The sequence below is a fragment of the Primulina tabacum genome, chromosome 18, assembly GCF_025594145.1.
Source record: "Primulina tabacum isolate GXHZ01 chromosome 18, ASM2559414v2, whole genome shotgun sequence".
NCBI classification, from domain to species: domain Eukaryota; kingdom Viridiplantae; phylum Streptophyta; class Magnoliopsida; order Lamiales; family Gesneriaceae; genus Primulina; species Primulina tabacum.
The window spans coordinates 11,464,010-11,489,902 of NC_134567.1; positions in this window are offsets into that span (position 1 = coordinate 11,464,010).

Sequence of the window (25,893 nt, forward strand, 5' to 3'; positions counted from 1 at the left end):
TAGCTCACTAAAATTATTTAAAGGATTAGTAAGGCTTTCAAGGATTATTAGTTGACTAGATAATCAACATTTCCCTTTATTTTATCATGCATTTTTCGGCCACCCTTAGTTGCTAGAAGATTCATTTTCCAACTCATCAACTTTGACCAATTCTTTGCATGTAATTAGTAGGATAATTTTAGGATTTTTGGGAGCACAATTTAATTAAATAAATAGACATATCCTAGTCTAGAATCAAGAGAGAATTCGGCCACTACCTCCTAGAAGCATCCACCAACTCATTTGATATCAAACCATAATTCAAAATTCAAATTTGGGAAGACTTGGTCTTGGATCTTCCTTAAATCTTGCACCCACTTCCCTCACCCTCCTAACCATTTTTCCCCCCCTCTCATTTTCGAAAATTCAGAGTGAATTCACACTCATTTTCAGTAGAAAAATCGTGAGGTACCTAGCCAAAAAGAAGAGAGAAAAATCGAGAGCAAGGTAAGGTAGAAAAGAGAAGCGCTCCACCTCCTCCGTGCCGCGTCGTCGTTGTTTCGTTCGTTTTCTTTCGAAACGAAACCAGGCATGTCTAGATTTCTTTCAAACCTCAATCAAGTCATATTTTATCATTTATTTTTCAGTACATGATCATGTTTATTCAAGTAAAAATCGAGATCCATGTCAAAACATTTTGAAACCACACATGCAGAATTTTCGATTTCCTTGGCAAGCTTCACGGTTTCTTTTGGTTTGTGAGATTCAGGTATTGGATCGACTCCAGGCTCCCAAGGCGGCTTATATACATGTATTAGGATACACTAGGACCATGTTGGTCCATTCAAACCAGCCCCATGCTTGCTGGAAATTCAGAATGACAGCAAGTCCCCATAGGTGCAGAAAATGTTGTTCGAAAATTCAGTTTCTTGTCATGGAGGAAGGATCTGATCTTGGCTGCCCCAAGGGCCTATAGCCATGGTTTGATCACTTCCCTAGCATGTCTAAGACGTGACTAAGTTGCCCTTTTGGTGGCTTGGTCCATGGTTCATCGGTTTTTAATAAAAACATCACAACAGCCCCTATACCCCTTCGGCTACTTCGGTTGGACAGCTTTTGGTTCGTTTCTTTTGGTTGCTTGGTATGGATCTTGGTTGGCCTATGGCCCTTAGCCACGGTTCATATCATACTCCTAGATGTCTAGATCATGCCATGGTCAATCAAATGGCCATTGGAACGACACGAGACATCGATCATAGCATAAACACTACACACGCATGCACGTTGCTCTCGGTTGGACCCTTCGGTTGAGTTATGGTGTGATGCGGATTGTGGCTGGCCTAGGGCCCTTAGCCATAGTTCAAATCATTCCTTGGGATGTTGGTAAGAGTCTCTGGTCGGTGGTTTACTCCCCTAATGGCCGATAGTCTCGAAACCAACTCAAGTCTTGTAGTTGCGCAGCTGCTGGAAATTACAGCAAGTTGCTGTGTTGGTTCAGAGGCTCGTTCGAGTTCTTGGTTGGCTTTTAGCCCATGGCCTTGGAATGGACAGTGCCTCATTGAGTTAGGAAGGTCACGTTTTCGACCGTTTGTCATTTGGATAATTTTTGAGGTCGTACGAGAATTTACGGTGCAATGTGCCAAGTTGACTCTCGAAAGAGCGTTTCGTGTTTTGGCCTCCATTCCACCTAGATTTCGACCCTATCATTTTAGGAGCATTATTTTATGATTTTTCAGCGTATTTTAATCATGACTATACGTCGGTTTAGTGTCGGTTCAAGTTGGCTCGGAGTCATGATTAAATGCGAAGTCATTAGGCGTCATAGTCGCATCTTTTGAACGTAAATTGCGTAGTTGGTCAAGTTTAAGCTATTGCATATTTTTCATGGCACAGTTAGGTTGCAGCGAGCCTGGGAACGATCCAATCCAATCCAGTTGGTAAAATTACGGGACATTTTCATTACGCCAGTTAATTATTTTACGTGCATTAAATAGAAAATGATTATTTTTGAGATTTATGCGATATGGCTTGTGGTTCATTCACTATGTGGGAGTGTTATTTTATACGGTCGCCAGTGATCGATCAGTTCAATATGGTACCACCCGGTCGCCAGTGACCGGCCAGCTCAATTCAGATTCAGCCTCCCCGGTAGCCAGTTACCGATCAGTTCAGCTTAGTGCAGTGGCCACAGGCGTAAAACATAATCTCAATAGAAAATTTTACCAGATATTTCAGTACAGGCTCCAAGGAGCAAATATTTTTACAGTGATTTCCAGTTCAGTTATGCACGTATTATAATTGCTTAGTACAGATTATTTTCAGTATGCCTCAGGACAGGATATGTTAACTCATGCATATTTTAAATTCAGATTTTTACTCGTTACCTGCGATATATGCATGCTGAGTCTTTAGGCTCACTAGACTTGATTGTTGTAGGTACTGATGAGGCCAGGGCCGATGGTGGGGACCAGTGAGCCAGCTTGGATCGGCAGTAGTGGCACCCGAGGACCTCAGAGCAGCAGTTGTTATTTTTTTCCGCAAACAATTTTATCAGTCGTTGGATATTTTTAAATCGTTGTTGTTGGCAAAACTTTAATTTTCTTCCGCTGCAATATTTTGAAATATTGAACTTGATTCACCAGTGATTTTATGAATGAGGCCATTTAAGTTCTTTTAAAAAGAAAATTTTTAATTTTCCGCAAATTTTCAAGAAAGGAGTTTTTACGCCCTTCACAGTTGGTATCAGAGCCAGGTTCTGTATAGGGTTTCACTACTACTGACCGCGAGAAGCTCACGAAGCCACGCCTTTGGTCTGTAAGTTTTTCAGTTCAGCATTTTGTTCAGCATTTTAGTTAAAGCATGAATTATTTTGTCAGCATGCTTCCAGATTTTCAGTACTTCAGTGTTCATTTAAAATAAATTATGGAATTATGCATGTTAGTTACGTATGGGTTATGTTGAAACAGTATGCCCCCTAGACGCATTTTAGAGCGCAACAGAGAGGAGGAGCCTCGCCGAGAAGACAGGGAGGAGCGTAGACCAGAGGGAGACCTACCACCTCCTCCACCGCCCCCACCAGACATGAGTGCCCAGATGTTAGCTGGGATGGCACAGTTCTTCGCACAGTTTGCGGGGGGCAATGCCGCAGCCGCAGCCGCAGCCGCAGCCAGGCCGACAGGGCCCGAGGCTGTGTATGAGCGATTCATGAAGATGCGCCCGAAGGAATTCTCTGGGGCATCTGACCCCATGGTTGCCGAGGGATGGATCAAATCCCTCGAGGTTATCTTCGATTTTATGGAGCTGGGGGACGCAGACCGAGTCCGATGTGCCACCTACTTGTTCACTGGAGACGCCCGCTTATGGTGGGAAGGAGCTTCGGTAGCCCTGACATTGGCTACACTTTCTTGGACCCGATTTACGGAGGTTTTCTACTCCGAGTATTTTGCTGAGGAGGTGCGCACCAGGCTGACCACCGAGTTCATGAGCCTGAGACAGGGGGATATGACGGTTACGGAGTTCATCCGTAAGTTCGAGAGGGGCTGTCACTTTGTGCCCCTGATCGCAAATGATGCCAGAGCCAAGCTGATGCACTTCCTGGTGGGTTTACGGCCGATCTTGCGCCGGGATGTTAGGGTATCTGACCCTGCTACTTATGAGATTGCCGTCTCCAAGGCCTTAGCCGCAGAGCAGGATCTGCGGGATATCGAGAGGGATCGCCAGGGCAAGCGCCCAGTCCAGGCACCGCACCGCCCTCCTCCTCATCAGCCTCAGCAGCAGAATAAGAGGCCTTTTCATGGACCGCCCAGGAACCGAGGCCAGCAGCAGCAGCAGCAGCGGGGACGCCCAGCCCCGAGGACTCAGGAGCACCCAGTTTGTCCCAGGTGCTCACGTCGCCATCCTGGAGCATGTATGGCTGGCTCAGGAAAGTGTTTTAAGTGTGGCAGTCCAGACCACATGTTGCTGCAGTGTCCTCAGAGGAATCTGCCTACCCAAGGCAGAGTTTTTGCTCTTCCATGCGACAGGTACCTTTAAACTTTAAGTTATTCTTCGAATTTCAGCATTTTGGGAATCGGGATTTAGATTTTGAACTTAGAACTGTTATAGGATTGCATGCTCTACTCAGATTTATTTCGGGGAAATTAAGCTAGAGGAACCTTGACCTTTGCATGTCTATAAGTTTAGATCTTGTAGTGGGATTCAACTTAGAGCTCCGCTCTTTCAGGGAGAATTTTTATATCTGGTTCCGCTACCAAGGCCTTGATAGATTCAGGGGCCACTCACTCATTTATTTCGGAGGTCTTTGCAAACTTTCTCAAGATCCAGACCATTGGGCTAGATACAGCCTTTTCAGTAGTGTTGCCAGTCAGGCGAGGAGATGGCAGCCACCAATGTTATCCGAGATATAGACCTTGAGCTGCACGGTAATCTTGTTTATGCGGATCTGATTGTGCTACCGATGCCGGAATTCGACATCATCCTAGGGATGGACTGGCTATTGAGGAACAGAGTGTTGATAGACTTCCAGCGGAGATCCGTTCTTGTCCGACCGCCTGGAATGGAGCAGTTCATATTTGAGCCGGACAGGTACTTTCCTTTACCGCGCATTATTCCTTATGTTCAGGCTAGGAAGCTCATGCATAGAGGGTGTCGGGCATTTCTAGCAACCTTTTTATCTGTCCCCGAGGAACCCAGCCAGTCAGCCTCAGATGTTCCGATAGTTAGAGATTTCTTAGACGTTTTTCCCGAAGACGTCTCTGGTATGCCACCAGAGAGAGAGGTGGAGTTTTCCATTGAGCTTATGCCAGGTACGGCTCCGATATCCAAAGCGCCATACCGGCTAGCACCGACAGAGATGGCAGAGCTTAAGAAGCAGATCCAGGAACTTCTCGACAAGGAGTTCATTCGCCCGAGCTTTTCTCCATGGGGAGCGCCAGTCTTATTTGTGAAAAAGAAGGATGGCTCGATGAGGCTTTGCATTGACTACCGGGAGTTGAACAGGGTTACAGTGAAGAATAAATACCCACTGCCGAGGATTGAGGATCTGTTTGACCAGTTGCAGGGAGCTTCGATTTTCTCCAAGATAGATCTGCGTTCCGGTTATCACCAGTTGAGGGTGAGAGATGCTGATGTCTCGAAGACAGCTTTCAGGACTCGTTATGGTCACTACGAGTTCCTTGTGATGCCGTTCGGTCTGACGAATGCGCCAGCGATCTTCATGGATCTCATGAATCGCGTATTTCAGTCGTACCTCGACCAGTTTGTGATAGTGTTCATAGATGACATTCTCGTCTACTCCAAGAGTCGGGAGGAGCACAGCAGGCATCTGACCACAGTGTTGCAGACATTGCAGAAACACAAATTATTCGCAAAGTTCAGTAAGTGCGAATTCTGGTTAGAGAAGGTGGCGTTCTTGGGCCACATTGTTTCTAGCAGTGGTATTGAGGTAGACCCCGCAAAAGTTGTAGCAGTCAGAGATTGGGTTGTGCCTCAGAATGCATCCGAGATCCGCAGTTTCCTTGGGCTAGCAGGATATTACAGAAAATTCATCCAGGGATTCTCCTCTATCGCCGTTCCACTCACAGCACTGACAAAGAAAAATGTGAAGTTTGTGTGGAGCGAGGAGTGTAAGAAGAGCTTCGATACTTTGAAGCAAGCTCTTATTTCAGCACCAGTTTTGGCCATGCCATCAGGGCCCGGCGAGTTTGTCCTGTATACCGATGCTTCGAAGCTTGGTTTAGGTGCAGTTTTGATGCAGCATGGGAGAGTGATAGCGTATGCTTCTCGACAGCTGAAAATCCATGAGAAGAATTACCCTACCCATGATCTGGAGTTTTGCGGCCGTAGTTTTTGCTTTGAAGATTTGGAGGCACTATCTGTATCGAGAGAAGTGCCAGATCTTTACCGACCATAAGAGCCTCAAGTATTTCTTTACGCAGAAGGAGCTGAACATGCGTCAGAGGCGTTGGTTGGAGCTTGTGAAAGACTACGATTGTTACATTAGCTACCACCCGGGTAAAGCTAATGTAGTTGCGGATGCTTTGAGCAGGAAAGTCGCAGTGATGGCTCATTTGACGATGCAGAAACCTCTTCAGATCGAGATGCAGAGGTTTGATCTTGAGACTTATCCTCGAGGTAGAGTTCCTCGTTTATCTACCCTGACTATCCAGTCCTCTCTTATTGACCGTATCCGCAGCGGTCAGGCAGCAGATGAGCAGTTGGCACAGTGGAAGAAGAGAGATGAAGCCAAGGGCAGTGTTTTGTATTCAGTCAGCGACGGTATTGTGAGATACCGAGATAGGATATGGGTTCCTAGCAGTGATTCTATCCGAGCAGACATCTTATCAAAGGCCCATACGTCCCCGTACTCCATTCACCCTGGGAGTACGAAGATGTACAAAGATCTGCAGTATTGTATTGGTGGCCAGGAATGAAGAAGGACATCAGGCGTTTTGTATCCGAGTGCCTGACTTGCCAGTTAGTGAAGGCCGAGCATCAGAGACCAGCAGGTTTGCTCAAGCCTCTTCCTATTCCCGAGTGGAAGTCGGAGAACATTACCATGGACTTTGTGACCGGATTGCCGAGGTCAGCCAGAGGATCGAATGCTATCTGGGTGATTGTAGATCGTCTTACCAAATCAGCGCACTTCTTGCCTATTAAGACGACTTTCACCATGGTTCAGTATGCAGAGCTGTATATCCGAGAGATAGTCCGACTCCACGGAATTCCAGTTTCTATCGTATCCGACAGAGATCCCAGATTCACTTCCTCGTTTTGGAAGAGTTTGCATTCGACTTTGGGTACGAAGTTGCTGTTTAGCACAGCTTTCCATCCGCAGACAGATGGACAGTCGGAGCGAGTTATTCAGATCTTAGAGGATCTTCTCCGTGCTTGCGTCATTGATTTCTCTGGGAGTTGGGAGTCGAACTTACCATGGTAGAGTTCACCTATAACAACAGTTTCCAGTCGTCCATAAGTATGGCTCCGTATGAGGCGCTGTATGGCCGCAAGTGTAGATCTCCTGTTCATTGGGATGAAGTAGGAGAGAGAGCAGAGTTGGGTCCAGAGATTGTTCAGCAGGCAGCAGATGTAGTAGTCAAGATCCGTGATAGAATGAGGACTGCTCAGAGCCGACAGAAGAGTTATGCCGATCAGCGGAGGAGAGAGTTAGAGTTTGCAGTGGGCGATCATGTCTTCGTGAAAGTGGCACCTATGAAGGGTGTCATGAGATTTGGCAAGAAAGGGAAGCTCAGTCCGAGATTCATTGGACCGTTTGAGATCCTCGACAGAGTTGGGACGCTAGCGTATCGTGTGGCTCTTCCGCCGAATCTGGCCGGAGTACACAATGTCTTTCACGTCTCCATGCTGAGGAAGTATATGGCAAATCCTTCGCATGTACTGAATTTCGAGCCGTTGCATCTTACTCCGAACTTATCTTATGAGGAGAGACCCGTGCAGATCCTAGACAGACAGGAGAAGAAACTTCGGAACAAGTTGGTTAAGCGAGTCAAAGTCAAATGGCTCAACCATTCAGAGGAGGAAGCTACGTGGGAGTCTGAGCCGGAGATGAGAAGTCGATACCCTGAGTTATTCGGTGAGTTCTAATTTCGAGGACGAAATTTATTTAAGGGGAGAAGGATTGTAGAACCCGTAAGTCAGTAGACGTATAAGCCGTGCATAATTCTAGATTTTTAAATTTAATTGACTTCATTGCATGATTATTTTAAATGCATTTGTTTGAAGTTAATTATTTTATTATTTCAGTTCAGTAGTTTGATTTTTAGCATTTCAGTTATTTCAGTGAGGCCGGACCGGAGTTGGAGTTTTGAGATAGAATTTAAGATTCGAGAAATATTTCCAGAAGTTAATTTAGCTAGCAACCAAGTTCATTTAAGTTAGAAAGGGAGGTTTGAGGATTTAATTTAATTATTTGAGGTGATTAAGAAATGAACTCATTTAAGTTATTTAATTAAGGGGTTAGCTCACTAAAATTATTTAAAGGATTAGTAAGGCTTTCAATGATTATTAGTTGACTAGATAATCAACATTTTCCTTTATTTTATCATGCATTTTTCGGCCACCCTTAGTTGCTAGAAGATTCATTTTCCAACTCATCAACTTTGACCAATTCTTTGCATGTAATTAGTAGGATAATTTTAGGATTTTTGGGAGCACAATTTAATTAAATAAATGGACATATCCTAGTCTAGAATCAAGAGAGAATTCGGCCACTACTTCCTAGAAGCATCCACCAACTCATTTGATATCAAACCATAATTCAAAATTCAAATTTGGGAAGACTTGGTCTTGGATCTTCCTTAAATCTTGCACCCACTTCCCTCACCCTCCTAACCATTTTTCCCCCCCTCTCCTTTTCGAAAATTCAGAGTGAATTCACACTCATTTTCAGTAGAAAAATCGTGAGGTACCTAGCCAAAAAGAAGAGAGAAAAATCGAGAGCAAGGTAAGGTAGAAAAGAGAAGCGCTCCACCTCCTCCGTGCCGCGTCGTCGTTGTTTCGTTCGTTTTCTTTCGAAACGAAACCAGGCATGTCTAGATTTCTTTCAAACCTCAATCAAGTCATATTATCATTTATTTTTCAGTACATGATCATGTTTATTCAAGTAAAAATCGAGATCCATGTCAAAACATTTTGAAACCACACATGCAGAATTTTCGATTTCCTTGGCAAGCTTCACGGTTTCTTTTGGTTTGTGAGTTTCAGGTATTGGATCGACTCCAGGCTCCCAAGGCGGCTTATATACATGTAGTAGGATGCACTAGGACCATGTTGGTCCATTCAAACCAGCCCCATGCTTGCTGGAAATTCAGAATGACAGCAAGTCCCCATAGGTGCAGAAAATGTTGTTCGAAAATTCAGTTTCTTGTCATGGAGGAAGGATCTGATCTTGGCTGCCCCAAGGGCCTATAGCCATGGTTGGATCACTTCCCTATCATGTCTAAGACGTGACTAAGTTGCCCTTTTGGTGGCTTGGTCCATGGTTCATCGGTTTTTAATAAAAACATCACAACAGCCCCTATACCCCTTCGGCTACTTCGGTTGGACAGCTTTTGGTTCGTTTCTTTTGGTTGCTTGGTATGGATCTTGGTTGGCCTATGGCCCTTAGCCATGGTTCATATCATGCTCCTAGATGTCTAGATCGTGCCATGGTCAATCAAATGGCCATTGGAACGACACGAGACATCGATCATAGCATAAACACTACACACGCATGCACGTTGCTCTCGGTTGGACCCTTCGGTTGAGTTATGGTGTGATGCGGATTGTGGCTGGCCTAGGGCCCTTAGCCATGGTTCAAATCATTCCTTGGGATGTTGGTAAGAGTCTCTGGTCGGTGTTTCACTCCCCTAATGGCCGATAGTCTCGAAACCAACTCAAGTCTTGTAGTTGCGCAGCTGCTGGAAATTACAGCAAGTTGCTGTGTTGGTTCAGAGGCTCGTTCGAGTTCTTGGTTGGCTTTTAGCCCATGGCCTTGGACTGGACAGTGCCTCATTGAGTTAGGAAGGTCACGTTTTCAACCGTTTGTCATTTGGATCATTTTTGAGGTCGTACGAGAATTTAAGGTGCAATGTGCCAAGTTGACTCTCGAAAGAGCGTTTCGTGTTTTGGCCTCCATTCCACCTAGATTTCGACCCTATCATTTTAGGAGCATTATTTTATGATTTTTCAGCGTATTTTAATCATGACTATACGTCGGTTCAGTGTCGGTTCAAGTTGGCTCGGAGTCATGATTAAATGCGAAGTCATTAGGCGTCATAGTCGCATCTTTTGAACGTAAATTGCGTAGTTGGTCAAGTTTAAGCTATTGCATATTTTTCATGGCACAGTTAGGTTGCAACGAGCCTGGGAACGATCCAATCCAATCCAGTTGGTAAAATTACGGGACATTTTCATTACGCCAGTTAATTATTTTACGTGCATTAAATAGAAAATGATTATTTTTGAGATTTATGCGATATGGCTTGTGGTTCATTCACTATGTGGGAGTGTTATTTTATACGGTCGCCAGTGAGCGATCAGTTCAGTATGGTACCACCCGGTCGCCAGTGACCGGCCAGCTCAGTTCAGATTCAGCCTCCCCGGTAGCCAGTTACCGATCAGTTACAGCTTAGTGCAGTGGCCACAGGCGTAAAACATAATCTCAACAGAAAATTTTACCAGATATTTCAGTACAGGCTCCAAGGAGCAAATATTTTTACAGTGATTTCCAGTTCAGTTATACACGTATTATAATTGCTTAGTACAGATTATTTTCAGTATGCCTCAGGACAGGATATGTTAACTCATGCATATTTTAAATTCAGATTTTTACTCGTTACCTGCGATATATGCATGCTGAGTCTTTAGGCTCACTAGACTTGATTGTTGTAGGTACTGATGAGGCCAGGGCCAAGGGTGGGGACCAGTGAGCCAGTTTGGGTCGGCAGTAGTGGCACCCGAGGAACTCAGAGCAGCAGTTGTTATTTTTTTCCGCAAACAATTTTATCAGTCGTTGGATATTTTTAAATCGTTGTTGTTGGCAAAACTTTAATTTTTCTTCCGCTGCAATATTTTGAAATATTGAACTTGATTCACCAGTGATTTTATGAATGAGGCCATTTAAGTTCTTTTAAAAAGAAAATTTTTAATTTTCCGCAAATTTTCAAGAAAGAAGTTTTAGGCCCTTCACAGGTTCACTGGTTAGCCTCTTTTTCAACTCTAGAAAGCTGGATTCACAAGCTTCTGACCCAACAAAAGGGGCATTCTTCTGAGTCAATTGAGTAACCGGCTTTGCAATACTGGAGAAATCTTTAATAAATCAACGATAGTATCCTGCTAAACCCATAAAACTTCTTATCTCTGGCACTGATGTCGGTCTAGGCCAAATGATCACAGCCTCAACTTTGCTAGGATCAACAGAAATACCATCTCAAGATATAATGTGTCCCAAAAATACAACTTGCTTCAGCCAAAACTCATATTTAGACAGCTTTGCATACAGTTTCTCAGTTATCAGAATCTTCAATACAGTTCTAAGATGTTCAGCACGATCAATCATATTCTTTGAATAAATCAGAATATCGTCAATAAAGATAATCACAAAATCATCAAGATACTTCTGAAATATGCGGTTCATCAAACCCATAAATACAGCTGGAGCATTCGTTAAACCAAACGGCATGACTATAAACTCATAGTGGCCATACCTGATTCTGAAAGCTGTCTTCGAGATATCAGAATCTCTGACTCTCAACTGATGATATCCAGATCTCAGATCGATCTTGGAATAGATAGAAGAACCGTGCAACTGATCAAATAAATCATCAATACGAGGCAAAGGATATTTATTCTTTATCGTAGCCTTGTTCAGTTGCCGATGATCAATGCATAGTCTCATTGAACCGTCTTTCTTTCTAACAAACAATACTGGAGAACCCCAAGGAGAAACACTCGGTCTGATGTAAACCTTGGCCAGTAAATCTTCTAACTGCTCTTTCAATTCTTTCAACCCAATCGGTGCCATTCTGTATGGAGTTTTAGAAATAGGAACTGTTCCTGGTATCAATTCAATATTGAAGTCTATTTCTCGGATTGGAGGCAAACCCGGAATCTCATATGGAAAGACATCAGGAAACTCACATACCACTTGAAAATCTGCCAATGATGGGCTCGATTTCAGTACATCTACTGAATATACAAGGAATCCCTCTGCTTCTTTCTGTAATAATCGAGTCATAGACAAACTAGATATCAAAGGAATTCTAGCTCTAGAAACCTTACCATAAAATTTTCATTCATCAGCCATCTCAGGTCTGAATCTCACAATCTTCTGGAAACAATCTACGATAGCTCTGTACTTGGTCAGCATATCAATACCGATAAGGCAGTAAAAATCAGACAAACCGAGTACAATACAATCTAACTCTATTTCATTCCCATCATACTGCAGTATACAACGTTTAACAGATTTCACTGATATAAGACCTCTCCCCAAAGGTGAAGAGACAGATACTACAACATATAATGACTCAACAGGAAAATCATGTATCAATGCAAATCGCTCAGATATAAAAGTATGGGATGCACCCGTATCAATCAATACATAAGCAGAGTAACCACAAAGAGAACAGTTACCTGCAACAACATCATCTTGTGCTTCCTTGTGCCTGTTCTTCATTCAATGCAAACACTCTGGCCTGCTGTCTTGGAGGTTGGCTAACAGTCTGGCTTCCTCCTGGCCTCGGCTGTGACTGAGTAGTAGGTGGTGGCTGGAAACAGTGAAAAATTGATGATCATCTATCAGTCTGAATCACTGATCCTGATGATTATGCTCCCTGGGATCTTTGAGAATCTCGCTGTGGACAGACTCTGGCAAAATGTCCCTGCTGTCGACAGATGTTTCAACTAACAAACACTCCTTGGCATTGCTCTATGGGATGTCTTCCTACACAAGTTCTGCAATAGACCCCTGTATAACTCTGGCTCTGTTGTGAACCACTTGAGCTAGATGAACTACTACCTGACTTCTTAAACTGTTTTCCTCGAGCTTTCAAATGATCTTTCTTTCCACTGCCACTATTGCCACTATCAAATTTGGGAGGGGGTTGTTGGAACTGAGTGGGAGGTTGTTGCTATTTCGGTGCTGGGGCAACATACGAAGCTCCATTCTACCTGATCAGGCCCGCTTCGGCTCTTTTTGCTCTGTTTAGGGCATCAGCAAAGTTATTCGGTCTCCCAGCATTTACCAATGTAAAAATCTCGGGATTCATCTTATTAATGAACTGATCAGCCACTGCTTCATCATTCTCAGCAACATGCGGAGCAAATCGTAACAAGGTAGAGAACTTGGCCACATATTCTTCTATATTCAATTGACCCTGTCTCAGATTTTCAAACTCTGCACCTTTGTCTTTTCTGTACTATAATGGGAAGAATCGTTGATAGAATTCTGTTTTAAAGATCTTCCAAGTAATAACTGTACCTCGATGCTCCAAAGCCCTCTTGGTTGTGAGCCACCAATTCTTTGCAACGTCATGCAATTGATGTCCAATCAGTCTAACTCTTTCTTCATCTGTTTAGTCAAGGGAACCAAATAACATCTCAAAGTCATCAAGCCAACTTTCACAATAGAATTCTCAGCGCCCTTCAAAGTCGGCGGTTTGAACGACTAAAATCTCTTCAGCAGTGTTTCCATGGGTGTTGCTGTGACATCCATCGGATTAGTAGAGGTAATACCCTGTTCTGGGATTCTTCGAGGATGCATATCTGATTATCAAAAGGATTAGTAACCAAATACAACAAATCTATTTCAGTCATCCTCTGATCATCTTACTGCTGATCAAGAATCGGTTCTGATTCATTATCAAGTCATACATGTTTCTAATCAACTCAGATATTCAAGTAAACATGTATCAAAGCAGTAAAACATGTGGTCATCACAAAAGCAGGAAAGAAAACTCAATCTACTCCGCTCACTCACTTCTATCCCAGTCTAAAGAAAGTACAAGTTACAGCTCTGATACCACCTATTGTGGGGACCCAGGATTAAATGGATCAATTAATTAAATTGGGTCATAAATTTTTTTTTTTCAAATGTTGAACACTATATAAACAAGTGTACAATTTTCTATAACAAAATAGGTCCCATCTTATTCAAAGCACAAGATCAATTAAATATCTACAACATGATCCATAAGTACAAGTTTTGTACAAAAGTAAATCTGCAAAGGCCCTCGAACTACTTGCTTGAAAATTTGCGCAAAATTAAATTTTTTTTTTTTTAAAAGAACTTAATGGCCTCGCTCATAAAATCACTGGTGAAACAAGTTCAATATTTCAAAATAATTGCAGCGGAAGAAAATAAAGTTTTCCAAAAATCACAATTTAAAAATATCCATCAACTGATAAAAATTGTTTGCGGAAAAACATAACAACTGCTGCACTGAGGTCCTCGGGGGCCACTACTGCCGACCCAAGCTGGCTCACTGGTCCCCGCCCTTGGCCCTGGCCTCATCAGTACCTACAACAATCAAGTCTAGTGAGCCTAAAGACTCAGCATGCATAAATCGCAGGTAACGAGTAAAAATCTGAATTTAAAATATGCATGGGATAAAATATCCTGTCCTGAGGCATACTGAAAATAATCTGTACTGAGCAATTATAATACGTGAATAACTGAACTGAAATCACTGTAAAAATATTTGCTCCTTGGAGCCTGTACTGAAATAACTGGTAAAATTTTCTGTTGAGATTATGTTTTACGCCCGTGGCCACTGCACTAAGCTGAACTGATCGGTAACTGGCTACCGGGGAGGCTGAAACTGAACTGAGCTGGCCGGTCACTGGCGACCGAGTGGTACCATACTGAACTGATCGGTCACTGGCGACCGTATAAAAATAACACTCCCACATAGTGAATGAACCACAAGCCATATCGCATAAATCTCAAAAATAATCATTTTCTATTTAATGCACGTAAAATAATTAACTGGCATAATGAAAATTCCTGTAATTTTACCAACTGGATTGGATTGGTTCGTTCCCAGGCTCGCTGCAACCTAACTGTGCCATGAAAAATATGCAATAGCTTAAACATGACCAACTATGCAATTTACGTTCAAAAGATGCGACTATGACTCCTAATGACTTCGCATTTAATCATGACTCCGAGCCAACCTGAACCGACACTGAACTGACGTATAGTCATGATTAAAATACGCTGAAAAATCATAAAATAATGTTCCTAAATTGATAGGGTCGAAATCTAGGTGGAATGGAGGCCAAAACACGAAACGCTCTTTCGAGAGTCAATTTGGCACATTGCACCGTAAATTCTCGTACGACCTCAAAAATGATCCAAATGACAAACGGTCGAAAACATGACCTTCCTAACTCAATGAGGCACTGTCCAGTCCAAGGCCATGGGCTAAAAGCCAACCAAGAACTCGAACGAGCCTCTGAACCGACACAGCAACTTGCTGTAATTTCCACCAGCTGCGACCTAGCTTGCATCGCGTCGTTTGCGAGACTTTCGGCCATTGGAGCTTGAACCACCGACCAAAGCCTCTCCACAACGTCCCAAGGAATGATTTGAACCATGGCTAAGGGCCCTAGGCCAGCCACAATTCGCCTCATTCCAGCAACCACCCGAAAGTTCTCACCGAGGGCCCTCATGCGTGCGTGTGTAGTGTTTATGCTATGATCGATGTCTTGCGTCGTTCCAGTGGCCATTTGATTGACCATGGCATGATCTAGACATCTAGGAGCATGATATGAACCGTGGCTAAGGGCCATAGGCCAACCAAGATCCACACCAAGCAAACACAAACCGAAACCAAAAGCTGTCCAACCGAAGTAGCCGAAGGGGTATAGGGGCTGTTGTGATGTTTTTATTAAAAACCGATGAACCATGGACCAAGCCACCAAAAGGGCAACTTAGTCACGTCTTAGACATGCTAGGGAAGTGATCCAACCATGGCTATAGGCCCTTGGGGCAGCCAAGATCAGATCCTTCCTCCATGACAACAAACTGAATTTTCGAACAACATTTTCTGCACCTATGGGGACTTGCTGTCATTCTGAATTTCCAGCAAGCATGGGGCTGGTTTGAATGGACCAACATGGTCCTAATGCATCCTACTACATATATATAGGCTGCCTTGGGAGCCTGGAGTCGATCCAATACCTGAAACTCACAAAACAAAAGAAACCGTGAAGCTTGCCAAGGAAATCGAAAATTCTGCATGTGTGGTTTCAAAATGTTTTGACATGGATCTCGATTTTTACTTGAATAAACATGATCATGTACTGAAAAATAAATGATAATATGACTTGATTGAGGTTTGAAAGAAATCTAGACATGCCTGGTTTCGTTTCGAAAGAAAACGAACGAAACAACGACGACGCGGCACGGAGGAGGTGGAGCGCTTCTCTTGTTCTTTCTAGTTCTCGATTTTTCTCCCTTTCTCCCTAGCTGTTAATCACGTTTTTTCTACTGAAAAGGGGTCTTATTTTCGGTGGAGGTGGAGGAGGAGTGATGGTTATGAAGGTGAGGAGAAGGGTGCACAAAAATAGGATCATATCAAGACCAAGTCTTCCCAAATTTGAATTTTGAATTTTGAATTGCTATCAAATGATCTCTTGGGTGATTCTAGACTATAGTGGCCGATTTTATCATGCCAAACAAGGGTTAGGATAGTGGTCTAGTATTAATTAATTTAGGTGGAAAAAATAGCTAAAAGAATTAGCATGCTAATCAACCAATAATGGGTCAAAGGTGAGTTGGCAAGTGAATCTTTTAGCACTAAGGGTGGCCGAAAAATGCATAATAAAATAAAGGGGAATGTTGATTATCTAGTCAACTAATAATCCTTGAAAGCCTTACTAATCCTTTAAATAATTTAGTGAGCTAACCCCTTAATTAAATAACTTAAATGAGTTCATTTCTTAATCACCTCAAATAATTAAATTAAATCCTCAAACCTCCCTTTCTAACTTAAATGAACTTGGTTGCTAGCTAAATTAACTTCTGGAAATATTTCTCGAATCTTAAATTCTATCTCAAAACTCCGACTCCGGTCCGGCCTCACCGAAATAACTGAAATGCTAAAAATCAAACTACTGAACTGAAATAATGAATAATTAACTTCAAACAAATGCATTTAAAATAATCATGCAATGAAGTCAATTAAATTTAAAAATCTAGAATTATGCATGGCTTATACGTCTACTGATTTACGGGTTCTACAATCCTCCCTCCCTTAAAAGAAATTTCGTCCTCGAAATTAGAACTTACCGAATAACTCAGGGTATCGACTTCTCATCTCCGGCTCAGACTCCCACGTAGCTTCCTCCTCTGAATGGTTGAGCCATTTGACTTTGACTCGCTTAACCAACTTGTTCCGAAGTTTCTTCTCCTGTCTGTCTAGGATCTGCACGGGTCTCTCCTCATAAGATAAGTTCGGAGTAAGCTGCAACGGCTCTAAATTCAGCACATGCGAAGGATTTGCCATATACTTCCTCAGCATGGAGACGTGAAAGACATTGTGTACTCCGGCCAGATTTGGCGGAAGAGCCACACGATACGCTAGCGTCTCAACTCTGTCAAGGATCTCAAACGGTCCAATGTATCTCGGACTGAGCTTCCCTTTCTTGCCAAATCTCATGACACCCTTCATAGGTGCCACTTTCACGAAGACATGATCGCCCACTGCAAACTCTAACTCTCTCCTCCGCTGATCTGCATAACTCTTCTGTCGGCTCTGAGCAGTCCTCATCCTATCACGGATCTTGACTACTACATCTGCTGCCTGCTGAACAATCTCTGGACCCAACTCTGCTCTCTCTCCTACTTCATCCCAATGAACAGGAGATCTACACTTGCGACCATACAGCGCCTCATACGGAGCCATACCTATAGACGACTGGAAACTGTTGTTATAGGTGAACTCTACCAATGGTAAGTTCGACTCCCAACTCCCAGAGAAATCAATGACGCAAGCACGGAGAAGATCCTCTAAGATCTGAATAACTCGCTCCGACTGTCCATCTGTCTGCGGATGGAAAGCTGTGCTAAACAGCAACTTCGTACCCAAAGTCGAATGCAAACTCTTCCAAAATGAGGAAGTGAATCTGGGATCTCTGTCGGATACGATAGAAACTGGAATACCATGGAGTCGGACTATCTCTCGGATATACAGCTCTGCATACTGAACCATGGTGAAAGTCGTCTTAATAGGCAAGAAGTGCGCTGATTTGGTAAGACGATCTACAATCACCCAGATAGCATTCGATCCTCTGGCTGACCTCGGCAATCCGGTCACAAAGTCCATGGTAATGTTCTCCCACTTCCACTCTGGAATAGAAAGAGGCTTGAGCAAACCTGCTGGTCTCTGATGCTCGGCCTTCACTAACTGGCAAGTCAGGCACTCGTATACAAAACGCCTGATGTCCTTCTTCATCCCTGGCCACCAATACAATAGCTGCAGATCTTTGTACATCTTCGTACTCCCAGGGTGAATGGAGTACGGGGACGTATGGGCCTCTGATAAGATGTCTGCTCGGATAGAATCACTGCTAGGAACCCATATCCTATCTCGGTATCTCACAATACCGTCGCTGACTGTATACAAAACACTGCCCTTGGCTTCATCTCTCTTCTTCCACTGTGCCAACTGCTCATCTGCTGCCTGACCGCTGCGAATACGGTCAACAAGAGAGGACTGGATAGTCAAGGTAGATAAACGAGGAACTCTACCTCGAGGGTAAGTCTCAAGATCAAACTTCTGCATCTCAATCTGAAGAGGTTTCTGAATCGTCAAGTGAGCCATCACTGCGACTTTCCTGCTCAAAGCATCCGCAACTACATTAGCTTTACCCGGGTGGTAGCCAATGTAACAATCGTAGTCTTTCACAAGCTCCAACCAACGCCTCTGACGCATGTTCAGCTCCTTCTGCGTAAAGAAATACTTGAGGCTCTTATGGTCGGTAAAGATCTGGCACTTCTCTCCATACAGATAGTGCCTCCAAATCTTCAAAGCAAAAAATACGGCCGCTAACTCCAGATCATGGGTGGGGTAGTTCTTCTCGTGGATTTTCAGCTGTCGAGAAGCATACGCTATCACTCTCCCATGCTGCATCAAAACTGCACCTAAACCAAGCTTCGAAGCATCAGTATAAAGGACAAACTCACCGGGCCCTGATGGCATGGCCAAAACTGGTGCTGAAATAAGAGCTTGCTTCAAAGTATCGAAGCTCTTCTGACACTCCTCGCTCCACACAAACTTCACATTTTTCTTTGTCAGTGCTGTGAGTGGAACGGCGATAGAGGAGAATCCCTGGATGAATTTTCTTTAATATCCTGCTAGTCCAAGGAAATTGCGGATCTCGGATGCATTCTGAGGCACAACCCAATCTCTAACTGCTACAACTTTTGTGGGGTCTACCTCAATACCACTGCTAGAAACAATGTGGCCCAAGAACGCCACCTTCTCTAACCAGAATTCGCACTTACTGAACTTTGCGAATAATTTGTGCTTCTGCAATGTCTGCAACACTGTGGTCAGATGCCTGCTGTGCTCCTCCCGATTCTTGGAGTAGACGAGAATGTCATCTATGAACACTATCACAAACTGGTCGAGGTACGACTGAAATACGCGATTCATGAGATCCATGAAGATCGCTGGCGCATTCGTCAGACCAAACGGCATCACAAGGAACTCGTAGTTACCATAACGAGTCCTGAAAGCTGTCTTCGAGACATCAGCATCTCTCACCCTCAACTGGTGATAACCGGAACGCAGATCTATCTTGGAGATAATCGAAGCTCCCTACAACTGGTCAAACAGATCCTCAATCCTCGGCAGTGGGTATTTATTCTTCACTGTAACCCTGTTCAACTCCTGGTAGTCAATGCAAAGCCTCATCGTGCCATCCTTCTTTTTCACGAATAAGACTGGCGCGCCCCATGGAGAAAAGCTCGGGCGAATGAACTCCTTGTCGAGAAGTTCCTGGATCTGCTTCTTAAGCTCTGCCATCTCTGTCGGTGCTAGTCGGTACGGCGCTTTGGATATCGGAGCCGTACCTGGCATAAGCTCAATGGAAAACTCCACCTCTCTCTCGGGTGGCATACCAGAGACGTCTTCGGGAAAAACATCTAAGAAATCTCTAACAATCGGAACATCTGAGGCTGACTGGCTGGGTTCCTCGGGGACAGATAAAAAGGTTGCTAGAAATGCCCGACACCCTCTATGCATGAGCTTCCTAGCCTGAACATAAGGAATAATGCGCGGTAAAGGAAAGTACCTGTCCGGCTCAAATAAGAACTGCTCCATTCCAGGCGGTCGGACAAGAACGGATCTCCGCTGGAAGTCTATCAACACTCTGTTCCTCAATATCCAGTCCATCCCTAGGATGATGTCAAATTCCGGCATCGGTAACACGATCAGATCCGCATAAACAAGATTACCGTGCAGCTCAAGGTCTATATCTCGGATAACATTGGTGGCTGCCATCTCCTCGCCTGACGGCAACACTACTGAAAAGGCTGTATCTAGCCCAATGGTCTGGATCTTGAGGAAGTTAGCAAAGACCTCCGAAATAAACGAGTGAGTGGCCCCTGAATCTATCAAGGCCTTGGTAGCGGAACCAGATATAAAAATTCTCTCTGAAAGAGCGGAGTTCTAAGTTGAATCCCACTACAAGATCTAAACTTATAGACATGCAAAGGCCAAGGTTCTTCTAGCTTAATTTCCTCTGAAATAAATCTGAGTAGAGCATGCAATCCTATAACAGTTCTAAGTTCAAAATCTAAATCCCGATTCCCAAAACACGGAAATTCAAATAATAACTTAAAGTTTAAAGGTACCTGTCAACAACATAGTCTCCGGGTTGGTTTCCGCGGCATGGAGAGCAAAAACCCTGCCTTGGGTAGGCAGATTCCTCTGAGGACACTGCAGCAACATGTGGTCTGGACTGCCACACTTAAAACACTTTCCTGAGCCAGCCATACATGCTCCAGGATGGCGACGTGAGCACCTGGGACAAACTGGGTGCTCCTGAGTCCTCGGGGCTGGGCGTCCCCGCTGCTGCTGCTGCTGCTGCTGGCCTCGGTTCCTGGGCGGTCCATGAAAAGGCCTCTTATTCTGCTGCTGATGCTGATGAGGAGGAGGGCGGTGCGGTGCCTGGACTGGGCGCTTGCCCTGGCGATCCCTCTCGATATCCCGCAGATCCTGCTCTGCGGCTAAGGCCTTGGAGACGGCAACCTCATAAGTAGCAGGGTCAGATACCCTAACATCCCGGCGCAAGATCGGCCGTAAACCCACCAGGAAGTGCATCAGCTTTGCTTTGGCATCATTCGCTATCAGGGGCACAAAGTGACAGCCCCTCTCGAACTTACGGATAAACTCCGTAACCGACATATCCCCCTGTCTCAGACTCATGAACTCGGTGGTCAGCCTGGTGCGAACCTCCTCAGCAAAATACTTGGAGTAGAAAACCTCCGTAAAGCGGGTCCAAGAAAGTGTAGCCAATGTTAGGGCTACCGAAGCTCCTTCCCACCATAAGCGGGCGTCTCCAGTGAACAGGTAGGTGGCACATCGGACTCGGTCTGCGTCCCCCAGCTCCATAAAATCGAAGATAACCTCGAGGGATTTGATCCATCCCTCGGCAACCATGGGGTCAGATGCCCCAGAGAATTCCTTCGGGCGCATCTTCATGAATCGCTCATACACAGCCTCGGGCCCTGTCGGCCTGGCTGTGGCTGCGGCTACGGCTGCGGCATTGCCCCCCGCAAACTGTGCGAAGAACTGTGCCATCCCAGATAACATCTGGGCACTCATGTCCGGTGGGGGCGGTGGAGGAGGTGGTAGGTCTCCCTCCTGTCTACGCTCCTCCCTGTCTTCTCGGCGAGGCTCCTCCTCTCTGTTGCGCTCTAAAATGCGTCTAGGGGGCATACTGTTCCAACATAACCCATACGTAACTAACATGCATAATTCCATAATTTATTTTAAATGAACTCTGAAATACTGAAAATCTGGAAGCATGCTGACAAACTAATTCATGCTTTAACTAAAATGCTGAACAAAATGCTGAACTGAAAAACTTACAGACCAAAGGCGTGGCTTCATGAACTTCTCGCGGTCAGTAGTAGTGAAACCCTATACAGAACCACCGCTCTGATACCAACTGCAAAGGCCCTCGAACTACTTGCTTGAAAATTTGCGGAAAATTAAAATTTTTTATTTTTTTTTTTAAAGAACTTAATGGCCTCGCTCATAAAATCACTGGTGAAACAAGTTCAATATTTCAAAATAATTGCAGCGGAAGAAAATAAAGTTTTCCAAAAATCACAATTTAAAAATATCCATCAACTGATAAAAATTGTTTGCGGAAAAACATAACAACTGCTGCACTGAGGTCCTAGGGTGCCACTACTGCCGACCCAAGCTGGCTCACTGGTCCCCGCCCTTGGCCCTGGCCTCATCAGTACCTACAACAATCAAGTCTAGTGAGCCTAAAGACTCAGCATGCATAAATCGCAGGTAACGAGTAAAAATCTGAATTTAAAATATGCATGGGATAAAATATCCTGTCCTGAGGCATACTGAAAATAATCTGTACTGAGCAATTATAATACGTGCATAACTGAACTGAAATCACTGTAAAAATATTTGCTCCTTGGAGCCTGTACTGAAATAACTGGTAAAATTTTCTGTTGAGATTATGTTTTACGCTCGTGGCCACTGCACTAAGCTGAACTGATCGGTAACTGGCTACCGGGGAGGCTGAAACTGAACTGAGCTGGCCGGTCACTGGCGACCGGGTGGTACCATACTGAACTGATCGGTCACTGGCGACCGTATAAAAATAACACTCCCACATAGTGAATGAACCACAAGCCATATCGCATAAATCTCAAAAATAATCATTTTCTATTTAATACACGTAAAATAATTAACTGGCATAATGAAAATTCCTGTAATTTTACCAACTGGATTGGATTGGTTCGTTCCCAGGCTCGCTGCAACCTAACTGTGCCATGAAAAATATGCAATAGCTTAAACATGACCAACTATGCAATTTACGTTCAAAAGATGCGACTATGATGCCTAATGACTTCGCATTTAATCATGACTCCGAGCCAACCTGAACCGACACTGAACTGACGTATAGTCATGATTAAAATACGCTGAAAAATCATAAAATAATGTTCCTAAAATGATAGGGTCGAAATCTAGGTGGAATGGAGGCCAAAACACGAAACGCTCTTTCGAGAGTCAATTTGGCACATTGCACCGTAAATTCTCGTACGACCTCAAAAATGATCCAAATGACAAACGGTCGAAAACATGACCTTCCTAACTCAATGAGGCACTGTTCAGTCCAAGGCCATGGGCTAAAAGCCAACCAAGAACTCGAACGAGCCTCTGAACCGACACAGCAACTTGCTGTAATTTCCAGCAGCTGCGACCTAGCTTGCATCGCATCGTTTGCGAGACTTTTGGCCATTGGGGCTTGAACCACCGACCAAAGCCTCTCCACAACGTCCCAAGGAATGATTTGAACCATGGCTAAGGGCCCTAGGCCAGCCACAATTCGCCTCATTCCAGCAACCACCCGAAAGTTCTCACCGAGGGCCCTCATGCGTGCGTGTGTAGTGTTTATGCTATGATCGATGTCTTGCGTCGTTCCAGTGGCCATTTGATTGACCATGGCATGATCTAGACATCTAGGAGCATGATATGAACCGTGGCTAAGGGCCATATGCCAACCAAGATCCACACCAAGCAAACACAAACCGAAACCAAAAGCTGTCCAACCGAAGTAGCCGAAGGGGTATAGGGGCTGTTGTGATGTTTTTATTAAAAACCGATGAACCATGGACAAAGCCACCAAAAGGGCAACTTAGTCACGTCTTAGACATTCTAGGGAAGTGATCCAACCATGGCTATAGGCCCTTGGGGCAGCCAAGATCAGATCCTTCCTCCATGACAACAAACTGAATTTTCGAACAACATTTTCTGCACCTATGGGGACTTGCTGTCATTCTGAATTTCCAGCAAGCATGGGGCTGGTTTGAATGGACCAACATGGTCCTAATGCATCCTAATACATGTATATAAGCCGCCTTGGGAGCCTGGAGTCGATCCAATACCTGAAACTCACAAAACAAAAGAAACCGTGAAGCTTGCCAAGGAAATCGAAAATTCTGCATGTGTGGTTTCAAAATGTTTTGACATGGATCTCGATTTTTACTTGAATAAACATGATCATGTACTGAAAAATAAATGATAATATGACTTGATTGAGGTTTGAAAGAAATCTAGACATGCCTGGTTTCGTTTCGAAAGAAAACGAACGAAACAACGACGACGCGGCACGGAGGAGGTGGAGCGCTTCTCTTGTTCTTTCTAGTTCTCGATTTTTCTCCCTTTCTCCCTAGCTGTTAATCACGTTTTTTCTACTGAAAAGGGGTCTTATTTTCGGTGGAGGTGGAGGGGGAGTGATGGTTATGAAGGTGAGGAGAAGGGTGCACAAAAATAGGATCATATCAAGACCAAGTCTTCCCAAATTTGAATTTTGAATTTTGAATTGCTATCAAATGATCTCTTGGGTGATTCTAGACTATAGTGGCCGATTTTATCATGCCAAACAAGGGTTAGGATAGTGGTCTAGTATTAATTAATTAAGGTGGAAAAAATAGCTAAAAGAATTAGCATGCTAATCAACCAAGAATGGGTCAAAGGTGAGTTGGCAAGTGAATCTTCTAGCACTAAGGGTGGCCGAAAAATGCATAATAAAATAAAGGGGAATGTTGATTATCTAGTCAACTAATAATCCTTGAAAGCCTTACTAATCCTTTAAATAATTTAGTGAGCTAACCCCTTAATTAAATAACTTAAATGAGTATATTTCTTAATCACCTCAAATAATTAAATTAAATCCTCAAACCTCCCTTTCTAACTTAAATGAACTTGGTTGCTAGCTAAATTAACTTCTGGAAATATTTCTCGAATCTTAAATTCTATCTCAAAACTCCGACTCCGGTCCGGCCTCACTGAAATAACTGAAATGCTAAAAATCAAACTACTGAACTGAAATAATGAATAATTAACTTCAAACAAATGCATTTAAAATAATCATGCAATGAAGTCAATTAAATTTAAAAATCTAGAATTATGCATGGCTTATACGTCTACTGATTTACGGGTTCTACAAAATCATAACAAACTACTGTTCATTCACTACATATCAAGTAAACAACTCTAATTCTGGGTCCGAATCTCCACTCTAATCTCAATCTCTCATCCTCTTCTCGACCCTGATCCTGTCCCACCTGTTGTCATGCACACATACAAACACAACAACAGCCGGATAACTCCGGTGAGAAATATATTCCCAGTATAAACAACATATACATGCAATCATATAAACAAATATAAAAGCATTGAATAGTTAACAATAGCATGTATCATAATCTGAAAAAACATGAATCGATATAAAACTGTAAATCAAACTCTTTGACTTTTATCTCAGAATCGACTCTTATCTAGGGATCCCGGTTCCCGGACATTGGTACATCATATCGAATCTCTAAAATAGGAGTCGATCTACTCCTAAGCAACATCGATATAACCAAATGTCCAGTGACATGGCACATCTGCCATAGACTCAAACTCATGCTTTGCTACAAATCAATAGGCTAAGCATATCAATCTTATGAATTGCAAACATCAATTAAATACAACAAAGTATGTAGTTTTGGGAAACTGATGCTATCTCTGACTCGAGTCATATCTTCCCGGTTTAACATTGATTTATACATTTCTTTTCGTAGAACTGACGAAGTCGAAGTCTTGAATTCGAAGCTGTCAACACTCAATTTGGCAATGACATTATTGAGGAGTACAATATCAATATACAACTCCACCAATACTAGATATAATCAGAACTCAATCTAATTCTGTTTCGACGGCAAAACAGCACAATCTCGATATACACATCAATACAATATCAACAGATACAATTCATAACTCATAATCGATAACAAACACAATATGATATTCTCAAATCGGTATATTCTCAATCAAATCAATCTGAAAATGATAATAATTTTATACGGTGTTTGTTCTGCGATCCGATTTCAATTATAAACTCGTCATAATCTCAAGAACACTTAATAAGAATCTTTTCATGATTCCTTCAATATCATATTTTCAAATCATAAAAGAACATACTAAAACTTACGTCCTTTTGAAGCCTTTGATGAGAGGAGTATGAAACTAAAGTCAAATCGCAAATCAGACGGGCGGATCTTGCACAACACTCAACAATTCAAATCTAAGAAAAGTTCACGCCTTTTCCCTGAAGTCTCGGTTTCTTTCTTGCAGCAAGTGAAGGAAATGAAGTTGTTTATCA